Source organism: Mchenga conophoros, linkage group LG18, assembly GCF_057382185.1.
Source record: "Mchenga conophoros isolate Kocher_MC1m ecotype Shallow Benthic linkage group LG18, M_conophoros_male_GT1.1, whole genome shotgun sequence".
Lineage (NCBI taxonomy): Eukaryota > Metazoa > Chordata > Actinopteri > Cichliformes > Cichlidae > Mchenga > Mchenga conophoros.
The window spans coordinates 428598-437812 of record NC_140543.1 but is presented as its reverse complement, the minus strand read 5'-3'; positions in this window follow the sequence as shown (position 1 = coordinate 437812).

Below are 9215 nucleotides of genomic sequence, written 5' to 3'. Positions count from 1 at the left end.
CCATGTTTTTATGTGTTTCTTCTTTCTTGGGTCGCTCTGCCCGCCATAGTGTATAACTGGTCGTGTAACTGCATGGCTACATCTGATTCGTGAAACTGCACTGGTGGCATGATCTATTATTAGTAGCATTATCTAATGTGTGAAATTAATTATTTTAACAAGTTGAATATTGCCAAATATAGTGGAGTAAAAGTAATGTTTCTTCTTCACAAATGTACTCAAGTAAACGTAAAAAGTATGGTGCAATAAAAGTACTTTTAGAAGTACTTAAAAAAAACTTTTTATAGGAATTCATTCATATGAATTTTACATTTGCTCAAATCTGGATGAATCCAGGTGTGTACATCCACAGAGATCAGCAGGTCAGCTGATCACAGCCTGCACACTAAGAAACTACTGGAGCTCTCAGTGGAAATGACTTTCAGTCTTTCCCCCACACTGAGACATGACAGCTGATTTAAAGGTTCCTCCACCTGCTGAATCCACGTTAACCTCTGACTGTACACATATTCCTGTTTGGAGACAAAGTCCCCCTCTACAATGTAGGCAACAGGAAATAGAGACTTGTTTTTATTTCTATGCTTTTTATTCTGATTCAAGCTGAGAACAATTAGAATAAACAAAGATAGACTAAAGTTTGTATTCCCATCTATCTATCATTTAATAATTATGTTAATGTAGCACAAGGTTCAGTTAGCTTTGCACAGTAAGATCCTCCAGAGAACTACTTTTTACTTTGTTACTCTGAGTACATTTCAGAGCCAGTTCCTTTTTATTTTTACTGGAGTAAAGAAGTTGAATCAGTACTTCAGCCTTTACTGGAGTATTTTTCAACAGTAGTATTTCTGCTTCAAGTTAATTAGAAAGGTACTCTTTGTCTCAGCTGGAGCCCCCCACACATGTATGTACGTACGTACGTCTGGTGTTGCTTTGCTGCTTACCCTAACCATAAAAATGAATGCTTAAGCCTGAGCCTAACCACAGTCATAACCCAGCTGTAGCCCTGAAATCACATTTCATTGTGAAAAAGCCTTCAGCTCTCATGGGGACCTGGGTTATGGTCCCCGTGAGTAGAGTACATTTCAGATTTTGGTTCCCACCATGACAGGGAAAACCAGTTAACAGATACAAACACACACACAGTATTTTCATGGCTCTGCTGTTTATATGCGCTCAAGCCAATTAAAGGCTCCTTCTGCAGAATTTCAAACATCTCTGAAATGCTAAAGTCAGACGGCTTCTCTCCTCCTCCTGACGCTCGTGAGTCATCTGTCACTCTGTTCTGTGGGCGTCTGAACAAACTGACTCGCTGCTGAGGCCAATTTGAGGCGAGAAGAAAGATTCTCGCCATCTGAATGAAAACACGGATCTGAGCGGAGTCGGTAGACCAATCAGTGAGTCTATGAGCGGGAGAGCCCGCACACCACACCTCCGACCTCTACAGCCAAGTCAGGTCACGTTAGTGGACTCGTGTAGCACGACTTAGAGGGCCAGGCTCGAGACCGTCACACATGTTCGTTTAAATCCTGCAGATGCGATCGTCACCTCAAACCCAGCGTCAGAGCAGTGGGGAAATAGTCCCCTGTGACAGCTGTTTGACTCCACCCTGTAAGGACTCATCTTCAGACCATGTGAGAACACGCAACATTAAAAAGTTAAGAGGTCACAAACATGATTTATGGATAAACCTCTTCCATTAATAAAGTTCTGACGCTCCATTTAAATGAAAGTCTCAGGTGAGCTCAGGTGTTCAGGAAGTTTACTCTGTACAGGAACATGCTCGTTGATTTGGTAAAATCCCAGTTGCAGGTTTTTGTATCAGGTCTAAACTGCTCAAAAGAAACACATGAACAAGTAATGTAATGTAGACAGACATCCTTTTATTGTTGATGTATTTTTAATAGATATTCAGTCAAATTCAGTGTTATTTATGTTACATAAATAACTAATAATAATTATAATATAAATAATAATTATGTAGCACTCGCCTCAAGGTGCTTTATATTATAAAAGAAGTGATCCACAGTGGGTACTGGTACTGTACTGTTGAGGATGGTGAGCCGGGGTTCTCCTAAAGTCAGCCGCCATCTCCACAGTCTTGAGTGGGTTCAGCTCCAGGTGGTTCTGACTGCACCAGTGGACCAGCTGCTCCACCTCCTGTCTGTATGCAGATTGCATCGTTCTGGACCAGACCAGTAACAGTGGTCTCCCTAACCCTTCACGAACTTCAGGTATTCTCAGATGGTTCTTCTGAGGTGCAGTCGTCAGTGTAGAGCAGGGGTGGGCAATTCCAGGCCTCGAGGGCCGGTGTCCTGCAGGTTTTAGATCTCACCTTGGATCAACACACCTGAATCACATGATTAGTTCCATACCAGGCCTCTGGAGAACTTCAGGACATGTTGAGGAGCTAATTTAGCCATTTAAATCAGCTGTGTTGGTTCAAGGACACTTCTAAAACCTGCAGGGACACCGGCCCTTGAGGCCTGGAGTTGCCCACCCCTGGTGTAGAGGGAGAAGAGCTGATGGTCTGGTGTGGGATGTGATACTCCTCAGTCTCACCTGCTGTTGCCTGTCCAGCAGGAAGCTGGTGTTCCATGGAAAGGTGGAGGTGGGCACAGTGAGATGGGTGAGCTTTCGATGGAGGATATCTGGGATTACGGTGTTGAAGGCCGAGCTGAAGTCCAGGAACAGTATCCCAGGTTGGTTGGGGCGATGCAGTTGTGTGTGTTGGAGTCCCAAACTAACTGCATACTCGGCCAACCACTGTGCCCAGTTTCTCCTTGGGGTTGGCTTCCAGCTTCCTGGTTGGGTTGTTATTCCTGAATGTGGAAACAGTCTTGATCTGCACACACAAGTCCTCAAAAATATGGTTTCATGATGTCACAGTTCTATACCTCCACCCTGTACGCTGTCTCATCCCCATCAGAGATGAGCCCAAACATGGCGGTGTCATCGGCATACTTGACGATGAAGTTGGTTGGGTGGGTAGGTGTACAGGGTGTACATCAGGGGCTGAGAACGCAGCCCTGTGGGGATCCGGTGCTGACAGTGGGGGGAGGTGGGGGCCAAGTACTTACAAATAATTAGTAATGCATATTAATATCATCATTATCAACATGATGACTAGGATAATGAAAGACACCAGGTACAGCGATTGTCTGAATCCACTGTTATTTGTACAATCTCATCATCAAGTTTGCTGATGACACCACAGACTCATCTCCCTTTGAGATGAGGCAGCCTACAGAGAAGAAGTCCTGAAGTTGGCAGCCTGGTGTTCAGAGAACAACCTGGCACTGAACACCAAGAAAACCAAAGAGGTCATTGTCAACTTCAGGAGGTACAGCACTGACTTAACCCCCTTTACATCAACAGGGAGTGTGTGGAGAGGCTCCACAGCTTCCGGTTCCTTGGTGTCCTCATCTCCACTGACATCTCCTGGACAGACAACATCTCAGTGGTCGTTAAAAAGGCACAACAGTGGCTGCACTTCCTGAGGGTCCTCAGGAAGTAGAAGCTGGACTCAGACCTATCTTTTACCGCTCATTCGTGGAGAGCCTGCTTACACACTGCATCACAGTATGGTACAGCAACTGCACTAAGGCGGACAGAGTGAGGCTTCAGCTGCCCTCTCCCCTCCTTGATGTACATTTATTCCTCCCGCTGCCTCAGCAGAGCAGCAAACATTATCAAGAACAGCTCCCACCCTGGTTTCAACATGTTCAGCCTGCTTTCCTCAGGGCAGCACTACAGGTGCATCAACACAAAACCCCACAGACTCAAAAACTGTTTCTTTGCAAGAGCCATAACCACCCTGAACTCACACATGCACTGACAACACAGCTCCAGCCCCCAATCCAAGGACTACTATACACAGACAACACAGCTACCATCAGCACTGTGCAATACTGAGTTACGTGCAAAAACCCACACTGTAAATACATAACATTATGTATTTTTTCCCCCAATATTTGTATATTTGTACTTGTTATATGTTTGAATACTGTTCATATGTATGTAGTGCTGCAGAACTTTTGCCTCATGTCTGCACTGAGCAGGAGATGCTCTGAATCTCATTGTACATATGTGTGTAGTGACAAAAAAGGCATTCTATTCTATTCTATTCTATTCTATTCTATTCTATTCTAATAAAAGATTTTTCCTCTCTGTCTGTTTCTGTAGTATACAGTGAGCATGTATACATGGGGATTAAACAGGCTTAGGTTTCTTCCAGCTCCTTTTTGATTATGTTATTTATTGTGATTGTTGTTTGTATAGTTTATGTTTTAACATGTTTGAAATAAGCCCTCACAGACAGAAAACACTGTCTGCTTCTTGGGGATAACAGGAAAACCTGAACTCTGGGTCTCACATACGATCATGTAGGTCATCCTGTCATCATCATGAATAAATAAAAAGTGAAATTTTCTGATTCTTTTCACCTGCTGACACAAAGCGACTCTTCCGCCAGAGGACTCATCTTTCTCACATCTAAATAAAAGAAGAGTCCCTGAGCTATGAGTTACAGATGACAAATGAAGTCAGGTTTAATTTAGCTGCAGCGGAGTGTGAGTGAGTGAATCTGTGGGGGTGAATGCCTTTGAATAGCAGCAGTGAGTCTGCGTTCAGTGATAGAGTAGCAGTTTGTAGTGGAGGTGGTGTCGAGGTTATTGGGGCTTCTAACAACACTGACGTGTCCTGCAGCCTGCCCACACAGAAAAAATAGATCTTTCAGTTTGACTCACACGATGATCCTCCACCTCTCATCACGTTTCTCTGGACGTCTTCCCTCCTCGCAGCCCGTCTGCACGTTCATGTCGTCACTGCCTCCGTCAGACTGTATGCACGTTTGATCAAAAACACCTCACCTGTAAAAATAAACTAACAGTCCTGATGGAAGGAGAAGGTCCTCACCAAGAGTTTAGCAGGGATAAATTTAGCCAGCGCGGACAGAACAAGCTTCATTAGATTACATCATGAATAAACCCATGAGGGCACCATCTGCGTCATTTTGGTCTAACTTCATCCGCACTACTGGCACTGCAAACTTATGCAGCACAGAAACTCTGAGGAGCTGCTCTTTCACCAAAAAGTGACCCTTGATGAGTTGCTCGTTACACCTGGTCAGGAGAGTTTTGTGTTGGAGGGCATCATAGAGGATCTAAGGTTTCATATTGTCCTCCTGCTCACTGCATCTAGGTTTCAAACCTGTGCAGCATTTCCTGTTGTGGACAACGGATACTCCACTGGCTTGACCTTTGGAGTCCACCTCCTGTGGACTTATCAAACACAGAATAGTCAACCTCATTGGGGGTGAGACTGGGGAGCTTTTCGTTTGAGTTTAATTATTTCAGCATTGTGCAGAATACTTTGAGGAGTTCCACAAAAGACAGCGTTTTCTTTGGATTAGTGGGTTTCATTACTTTTGTTTGGTTAGCTTTAGTGGATGTCCAAATCCATGTATTGAAGACATAAAAAGTCCTTTGGGTCAAGTTTGCATGACCTCTGCATCCCTTAGGTATGGCTGATCTGCCAGGTTTCCTCCTAAGTGCAGTGGAGAATGTGGGTGATGCCTCAGGAACATTTTCCTGATTTATAGGGTGTAACCGGTTTCTGCTTATCGTCTGGTGCAAGTCTAATCAAGTACCTACCACAAGTATCTGTCTAGACTAGGATTGAGATTTATTCTGGATATACTGGCACAAACTCTGTGGCATTATCGTTACTGCTGCACTTGTTCTGGTACAGATGTCTATGGATTTGTGGCCTAACAAAGTACCTGGTTGGAATAATGAAATGCTTGTTTGGTTAACATGGCTAACATGACAGGAGAGATTACAAGGAGGCACAAGAAGGTCCATAGACCGTGACAGGAAGTTTTATTCTGGCAGCTTCTCTGTAGGCACCTTAGCTGTGTTCGGAGTTTTTATGAGAGCTTTGTTGAAGCTTGGTTCCTTCTTTCTTGGCATCTTGGGGATGTTTTGCTGGACTAGAGAATCTGGAGGAACCTTTAGGTATGCCACTTTGGTTGGCGCTTATACATTAATTCTAGATTTGTTATTGGTTGCTGGGCTTTTGATAAAACATTGTGGTGATTTTTTATTTTTGTTGCTGCAGACCATGTGATGTTAGACATTTGTGATGACCTCTGGCAGTCACTCTGCGACCAACGTTTTGATTTGGTCGCAGGGCTTAACAACTTCTTACTGAAACTAGCTGCAAGGATAGATCTGCCAGATGGGGCAAGACACTCCTTGCACTCTTCTGCATCAGTTATACAGTTGGAAACATCTTGTAACATGCACCAGATGTGCCATAGCAAAAACCATATCTGCCAGTCGTGTACTTCCCTTTACCAGTGGGTCCCTCGTTCTCAATGTGATCCTTTTCTTTAAGGCTCCTGGGTGTGGGACCTGGACCTGCTGAGATCGGTGGGGCTGCTTGGTAGAACAGACTCTGCGTGGTATGAAGTTTCATGTAATGGGACATTTACCATGTATTATGTCATCATAACCCCTGCTTTGTGAATAAATCTGCCTTCTTTTACCTGACAAATAATGACAGAGCTCATTTTTTAGTGTCCTAAGCCAATACTGAAAGACCAGGTGGGGATGACTGAAACATGTGAAACAGGCTCTGTGACCATCTGTCCTCCAGTCAACCCAGTGTAGTGATGCTTCAGTTTCTGACTGCAGTGACTGCCTGTCACCCACTTAAACCAGTAAACCCAGTGAAACCAGTGTGTGGGTCCAAACATTGCTCAGTTAACATTTCCGGCTGCAGAGATGCAGTGAATGAACTCTGACTATTTGCTCAGTCTCTTCCTCTCCAACTGATTTTATCTCTCCGAACAAACTGAGCTAGTTTGAGGTCAGCCCTGCAGTGAACTCCAGCTGATCTGTACTTGGTTCACGTCCGGTCACCCAGGGCCTCCCCTCGCTAATGCTCATCCTGATGTAACAGCTGATGGTGGAGATTGTGTGCTTTGCTGTGATACTGGGAGATGCTGCTCAGTGTGTACTTCACTGTGTGGTTTACTGTGCCAAGGGCTGAAGATGAATGTGGGAATAAAGAAACATCATTGACTAACTTTTTGTTTATATTGTGCCACCAACACATAATCCATCCACTTCACTGTGCTGTCATCAGCTTAAAGTCACTGAACCTGAGGCAGGTGACTATGAAGAACGTTCATCACAGCCGGGCCTTTTCAGTGTTAGCTGGTTCGATAAAACAGCCCAGTCAGAGATGAAGGGTATCACTGTGATGGTGAATAGGCCAGCAAACACATGTTAACTGGGGAAAGGAAATTCTGATAGTCATTGTTTTTAAAATGAATGTTAACCATGTAGGTATTGAAAAATGACCAAACCAGGAAAGTGGTACGTATCATAATGCTGTGTGAGTCAAGCAGGATACATATATATACATACACACACATATACATATACACTCACACACACACACACACATTTATACATACAAAAAACACCCAGCACGCCCCTGCGGGCGGTTTATCCTTCAAGCTCGGGTCCTCTACCAGAGGATATATATATATATATATATATATATATATATATATATATATATATATATATATATACATATACCCTATACATATACATATACCCTACCCCATATATATATATACACACATATATACATACACACACACCACAACTAAAAGGAACATTAACAGGACAGAACACTCAGCATTAAGGGCTCAGGGACATTGTGACAACGGACCACAGGAGTCACAGACAATATATACACAAGAAAGAATCAGGGCAGAGAAGAAACATGTGAGGAACACAGCTGAACACAGTGTGACTGATGAGATGGGAAGCGGAACAGAACACAATGCACACAGGAAGAGTGCCATGGCAGGGATCACCGGTGTGTTTTTAGAGTGGACCCAAAAGCAGAAATGGAAGAAATGAACTGAAGTTTAAACAAAAGCGAGCCTTTATTGTGACTGATGCAAAAAAAAAACAGACAAGGAAGGCGAAAACAAAGGCGGACCTAAACTACAACTTAAACTGGGAAAAGACATGAATATGAAACTGAACGGGAACATGCAAAAATGTAACTGTGCAATAATCAAAACAGCATGAACAAGAACCTGAACAGTAGGGAAAAAAACTCTGTGACCTGACGTGAAGACAAAGAACAAAGGAGACAGACGACTCAAATACACATGAGGATAATGATGGAAGTGGAAACACCTGGGGAGACACAGCTGACACTAATGAACATGACGCCATAGGAGGACCAAAACTATACACACTGGACATGGAAACACCAGACTCTTCAAAATGAAACAGGAAACATGGAGCGACGTAAACATGACAGCACAAGCCGGACAATTAGAACATGGAACCGAGGAGAGACTAACGGACATGCATTACTGAAAGAAAAAACACTGAAGACAAGAAAAGACTCATACATCAGGACATGTGCTAGACTCAAGTACTCCCTCAACTTAACCTATTTCTAATATAACATAAGAAATCAAAAATACAAAATAAACTCAAACTGCTGGTGCACAGAGCCAGCGCCTGACAACGGGAAACTGAAAAGATAACACAGGAAGTACGAGAGACACACTGAGGCTCAGACTGACCACATACAGAGGGCACGAGCACAGATAGACATCAATAACACAGGAAACTAGACCCAAGATGACAAGGAAACAGAGGAGGAATGATAACAAACTAAGAATACAAATATTAAACAGGGATCACAACTATTGCATCGAAATCAGGGAAAGAATCGGAATCGAAACACCCTGAGTCACAGACAGAGTTTCAGTAGTTTACAGTGTAATTAATCAGATCTGCCATTCAGATATTCCAGAGTACATGTGGCCTTTAGCCTTTAATACTTGTAAAATACATTTACAGTGTGTATTATCGTAGGGTCTTTACCTTACAATAAGGCTCATCAAACACAGTGAGGCAACTGTCGTCATGATATAAATTCAATTCCTTTTTTCAGCTCAATAAAAATGAATTGAACTGATGCCCGATGTAGACCTGTGGAAACCAAACATGAATTCTCACTAACGTTATATATAATGTCATTAATTATAAACAAAACCTTCAGGAATGATTTCTGTTTTACAGGCAATACATCTATCTGTTATCTGTCCCGTCAACTCTTTCATACAGCACAGCTTTAGTAACCAAAGGGTATCCCACTCATTTCTAATGGTA